Below are 6,252 nucleotides of genomic sequence, written 5' to 3'. Positions count from 1 at the left end.
GAAATGTACTGGGAACGAACGTCGGTCTTTCAGGACCAGTATTATATGGTCCCCGCAGCCACTCCTAGTCACCCGCCTAGCTGCCGCATTCTGGATTAGCTGTGGTTCCTGAGTCACCTTCAAAGGCAGCCCCACAGAGAACTCGTGGCAGTAGTCCAAGTGGGAGATAGCCAGGGCATGTAGGCTGGTAGGGTCTCAGATGCAGCTGGTAGACAGCAGCCCTGGGCGCAGAATTGACCTGCGCCTCCATGGACAGCAATGAGTCCAAAATGACTCTGTGTTCTTTTGAAAGGCTCTCCAGCCTGTAAATGGATGTGGCGCACACAAAAGCCCACCTTGACCAACGCCTCTCTCCCCCACCACGGATGAACTGGGGTTCTCAGCCCTGCAGCAAAAGGCTTAGCCAGAGGATCCCATCTAGAGACTCCCCCCAGACGCCTCTTTCTAATTATCATTAACTCTGCTGAGCCTTTCCTGGGGGGGAAACAAGGCCTCCTAATTAGGTGGGGTCTGGAGCGGTAATTTCAGCATTTACAGAAAGCAGGAAAACAGCAAGCCTTGGAAAGGGGACAGTTAACCCTTTAGAAGCCAAATGTATCACACTCCTAATAATTAGGGGGAGCTGGGTCTCCCTATCTGGAGGAAGCCCCCTAACTCCCAGGTGCGCCAAGACCACTTCAAAAAGCCATATTCACCCATTCCTAGGTTTCACCGAAAGCGGCGGAGGGCTAGGTCAAAACCGCTGCTTTCCCTGCATGCAAAGACAGGCTCCCACCGACTGAGTGGACAAGATCAAGAGTGGGTTCCAGCGGTCAAGAAGGCAGTTTCTGCCCTTCTTGTAGAGGGGGCAGGTGGGGCTCGCCCTCCTGGGAAGGGAGCCAGTCTAGGAGAAGGAAAACTCTGACCCTAAACCTCCACTGTCTTGCGGCCGGGATATCTTTGAGAAAAGAAAAGGCTCAGGAGTAGACCCTCTGCAAAAACGGAGCGGAGTCCCTAAAGCGGTTGGATGGGGCCTTGTACACCTCCTTCTGGCAACAGCTGCAGCCAAGCTGGTGCCAAACGTCTTGCTCTGCCTTCCGTCGGACCACATCAGTGAGCCCAAGAGGCAGGTCTCGTCGTCTGGGCAGCCCAGGACCTCCATGCATGCAGCCCAGGCTTGCTCCCCGGAGAGGTCACTTTGGTGCTGCTAACACAGCAGTTTGCCTTCACCTCCAGAGGTGTAGGGATGCGGGTGGCACTGTGGGTTAAACCACAGAGCCTAGGACTTGCCGATCAGAAGGTCAGCGGTTCGTATCCCCGCGACGGAATGAGCTCCCGTTGCTCGGTCCCTGCTAATGCCAACCTAGCAGTTCGAAAGCACATCAAAGTGCAAGTAGATCAATAGGTACCACTCCGGCGGGAAGGTAAACAGCGTTTTCGTGTGCTGCTCTGGTTCGCCAGAAGCGGCTTAGTCATGCTGGCCACATGACCCGGAAGCTGTACACCGGCTCCCTCAGCCAATAAAGCGAGATGAGCACCACAACCCCAGAGTCGGCCACGACTGGACCTAATGGTCAGGGGTCCCTTTACCTTTACCAGAGGTGCACTCCGTTGCCTCTCGAGACTGACAGATGCCAACAACAACAACAAAATAGGGCTAGCCCTGAAGACAACCCAGTTGTCCTAATTCCACCAGGAGGAGGGAGCCAAGGGAACTGAACAGGATAGGCTGCCTGGGGCGGTATTGAGCACATAGAATCATGGAATTGAGGAGTCGCAAGGGACCCCCAATGGCCATCTAGTCCAACCCCCTGCAATGCTGGAATCACAGCTAAAGAACCCCCAGCAGGTGACCATCAATTGTTTTCCCCATTTGTCTCTGGCATCGATCTTCTTTTCCTGGCCATCATCCAGCCTGAGCGTCTTCTGTTATCTCTCCCTTCCTGCCCCGATGTTCCTGCATCCTCTCCGCAGATATGGCATGCCTTAGCATCCCTCCCCACCTCTGCGGGGACCGAGATAACCAGAGCAGAGGCTGATGCACGAGCGATAACGGTCCGCCGTGCCGCAGAAGCGCCAACCCCTCCAAGGTCGCCCGAAGGACACTGGTTCAGTTCTCCTTTTAATTTCCTGGTTAAAAATAAATAAATTTGAAAGGGGGGTTTGAAAGCCAGTGCATAGCTCCATCCAGACCTTCAGACCTTCTGAAGACCCGAGTCCTGCAAAGATTACAGAGCTCTGCCTCCATTAAAACAGCAAAACAAAATGTTTCTGGAATTATGCAAAACCCAAGATAGCTTTAAAAGAGGATTAGACAAATTTGTAGAGAGGGCTATCCCAGGCTACTAGCCGCCGAGGCAGCAATGCTTTTCATAGACTGTAGAGTTGGAAAGGGACCCCGAGATTCATCTAGTCTGACCCCCTGCAATTTTTGCATACTGGCTGTTTTGAAACTATGGAACTTCATCCCACAGGCCACCCGTCTTGGGTAGGAAGTCGGCAGAAATAAGAGATGAAACTGTTGGAACTTAATAAAATATTGAAACTTAAAAAATAGAATTGGGAGAGGGAGTTTGTGAGTTCAGCAGAGTGCATCCCTTTGCAGCTTAAAAGGGAAGCTTAGATAGTCTGGTTTTAGCCTTTTACTTTAAGTAACCTGGGATGCTTTAAGGCAGACTATAGATTTTCCTGGTATTTCTCCCCTTCCCTTCCCCCCCCCTTTAAAAAAATAACCACACAAAGAGTCTTGTAAAAGGCGAAAACAGCATATTCTGTTGCAGAATAACAAATCACAGCAGCTTTGTTCAGGCAGCCTTAAAATAGTAATTCGGTTGCAAAGACACAGAATTGTAGAGTTGGAAGGGAGACACCCCCCCCCCCGAGGATCCTCTAGTCTAGAGGTGAGCAACCTTTTTCAGCCATGGGCCAGTCCACCGTCCCTCAGGCCATGTGGGGGGCCGGACTATATTTTGAAAAAAGAATGAACGAATCCCTATGCCCCACAAATAACCCAGAGATGCATTTTAAATAAAAGCACACATTCTACTCATGTCAAAGCACACTGATTCCTGGACCGTACGTGGTCCGAATTGAGAAGGCGATTGGGCCGCATCCGGCCCCCGGGCCTTAGGTTGCCTAGCCCTGCTCTAAACCAGCCCTCTGCAACGCAGGAATCTCAGCTAAAGCATCCATGACAGATGGCCATCCAACCTCTGCTTAATTTTTTTTTAAAAAAAGATATTTATTAAAGTTTCACAAATTATATAGTCAAACACGACAATACAAACAAACACAAACAAGAAAAACAAGTATAATTTCAAATCCTTACTTTCTTAAATCTTACTTCACCGACCTCCTCATACCTCCCCTTTCTGCATTCCAATTTCAAATATTTAGTTCAGCAAATCCTCACCCTTAATTTTATCTAATTGTTAACCTTTCTTTTCTTTTGACTTAATCTTTACAGCTGTAATCCACTTACTTTCTAAAGCCACATCATGTTAACACTCATTAATTTTACAATGTTTCTTAAGATAGTTCTTAAATTTCTTCCAATCCTCTTCCGCCGTCTCTTTCCCCTGGTCTCGGATTCTGCCAGTCATTTCTGCCAATCCCATGTAGTCTATCACCTTCATCTGCCATTCTTCCAAGGTGGGTAGATCTCGTGTCCATCCAACCTCTGCTTAAAAGCCTCCAAGGGTGAGCCCACAACCTCCCCACGGAGACCATTCCCTCTTAAGTCTGGCTTAGGGTGGTGTCTGAGCAATTGAACACAGGCCCATATGGAGACGGTTCTCACATTTCTGGTTTGGTGTTGAGATGAATCAAGGCGACCCCTGTCACATGAGGCATGTCCCTCAAAGTTCTCGCTAGCAAATTTGCAGGGAAACTTTGTGAGCTGTGCATCAAACATGGATTGTTGGTTTTGGCTGCATTGCAAATATCCCACAGGATTCCCAGCGAGATGGACCTCCTTGGGCCTCATCCACCGGGCTCTCCTAACCTCCTAAAGCTTAAATGCATGCTGAAATCAGCATCAGCTTCCATCTGTATTTTCCCTGTTGCTAAATTATGGACCGGTTAATTAGAGCCGACTTGATAATAATCATCGGATGTCAGATTCTTGCATCTGAAACCCTTCAGAGTGCTAAAAATCCAGATTATGAGTAATGCTATCCTGACTCACCCAAAATAAACACACGCACACACTCCTTCCTTCCTTGAATATCACGCTGCCCCGCGGCAAACCGTTTGCCGCCATGTGAGGCGTCATAGTCAAAATCTGGCGTTGGAAGACCGCAGAGGAATTTATATTTGGGATCCGTGTAAGAGAGCTGAGAAGGACAAAAGGATGGGTGGGTATCTTTTGTTTGGGTTGGGCTTGGCTACCAGGGAGGGGCGGATCCATCTATTTTTCTTATTTTTTGCATCATGAGTTCTACTCTTCACATCCGCCTCCGGTTTTTATTTCCGTAAGTTGCCAAGGAAATTCGCCAGCCTCTTAGCGCAAATTTCTCCTTAACGTACACATTGTTTTGGGGTATTTCAATTTCACTTTTCTTTGCAGAGCAACCCCCCCCCACGAACATCTGCATTTGTACGCATGCCTGCCCCTACTATATTCATTTTGCTCACCTCACCTGGCTTCAAAAAGATTGGTGTTTTATTATGTTTTTATATCTGTTGGAAGCTGCCCAGAGGGGCTGGGGAGACCCAGTCAGATGGGTGGGTACAAAGAATAAAATTATTATTATTTATTAAGTGGTGCCTGACAGAGCAAGAGAGATGGCTAGTTAGACTCTCTGCTGTAGCATCCTAAATTCTGATGTTCTGCAGAGAATGGCTCACACATTTCGACAAGGGATGAAATAATTTGCTACATGCATCAGGGCAAAAAAAGCAGGCACTGACTTTCTAGGGAAATACTCACCAGGGAGGTATCTCAGCGAGCATTTCAATTTCAAATATTCTGATTGTTTCCACTTTTTGCATTTTTACTTGTTTACTTGATGGGGGGGCAGCTCCCCTTGCCTCCCGCCCCCTGTCCCTGCCCTGACACTCAGACTGCGTCTACTAGACCCGTTTTTTAAAGCAGCGTGGACTCCAGTCGCTTCATCTGTTTAGTAGTAGATCTTCCTGGGCTGCCTCCTTCTTCCCCCTGCATTTTATTTCTCCAGCGCAGCGGCTCTTCCGCGGCTGGATCCTGCCTCCCGAGCCGCCTCCGTGCCCTTTGGCTAGGGGGAGACCCCATTACGGAGTCCCCGCACGTGCGCCAGGCTATTCATAGCGCAGCTCCTCTCCACCTGCGCCTTCCTCCAGACGCCCTGCGGCGCTCCCTCCCTCCCCCCTGATGCAGTCAACCGTGCGGGGAGCTGTGCGGGGGCGGCCAGGCGCTGGCGGGGGCGGGGAAACCCTCTTGACACCCCCCCCCCACCACCAGCCTGGATGCGCCTTTCTCTGGGTGGGCGCACGGCGCGCTACCAGGCGCACGGCTTCGCATGCAAAAACCGTGCCCTCTCCTTTTTATCTGTGCATCTGCGGCTATATATAAATGCATATGTGTGCAGAGGGAGGGGTTTCCCTCCCTCCCCCGAGCTAATGCAGGTTATTTTTGGAGCAGGGGATTCCCTCCTCCCTCTGCGCCAAAGCGAGGGGAGGAATAGCCCGGAGGCTTCGTCAATGAATTATAGATTCGCTGCAACTGGGCTGTTTGTTGCTGATGCTGCTCCTTTTTAGATATATATATGTATTATTTTTGCAACCATCCAAGGAGGGGAGGGCGGGGGGACGTGGTCCAGGCCTGCCTCGTTGCCATGGCGACGGGGCATCTCTCTGCAGAGCCCCTGGAGCGAGGAGGGGCGCAGGAGATGAAGCGTGGGGCGGGAGGAGAGGGGTGGGAAGAGAGAGAGAGAGAGAGAGAGAGAGAGAGAGAGAGATAGAGACAGAGGGGAGGGAGAAAAGAGCAAAGGGAGAGGGAGGGAGAAGGGGGGGGGAATCCGTGTTAGGGATTCGAGTCACGAGGCCCTCTGCCTACGAGGAATCCTCTGCTTAGCCGGGCTTCCCCCGAACCGTTTGCTGCGGGGGCGTTTGCTGGCTGGGCTGAGCTCAGGCGTTCCTGAGACGCAGGCGAGAGGGAGAGCCAAACTGAGGAAGGGGTGGGCAGGCGAAGGAAAAGAAGGAAGGAAGGAAGGCACAAGAGAGCAGGAGAGAGGCCATCTTTCTACACCTCTCTTTTTCTCCCGCCTTGGGGGGGGGGGAGTGTTAACGCCAGCG

This window comes from Podarcis vaucheri (genome assembly GCF_965113315.1).
Source record: "Podarcis vaucheri genome assembly, chromosome: 18".
NCBI lineage: Eukaryota > Metazoa > Chordata > Lepidosauria > Squamata > Lacertidae > Podarcis > Podarcis vaucheri.
Note: the sequence above shows the minus strand (reverse complement) of the source record.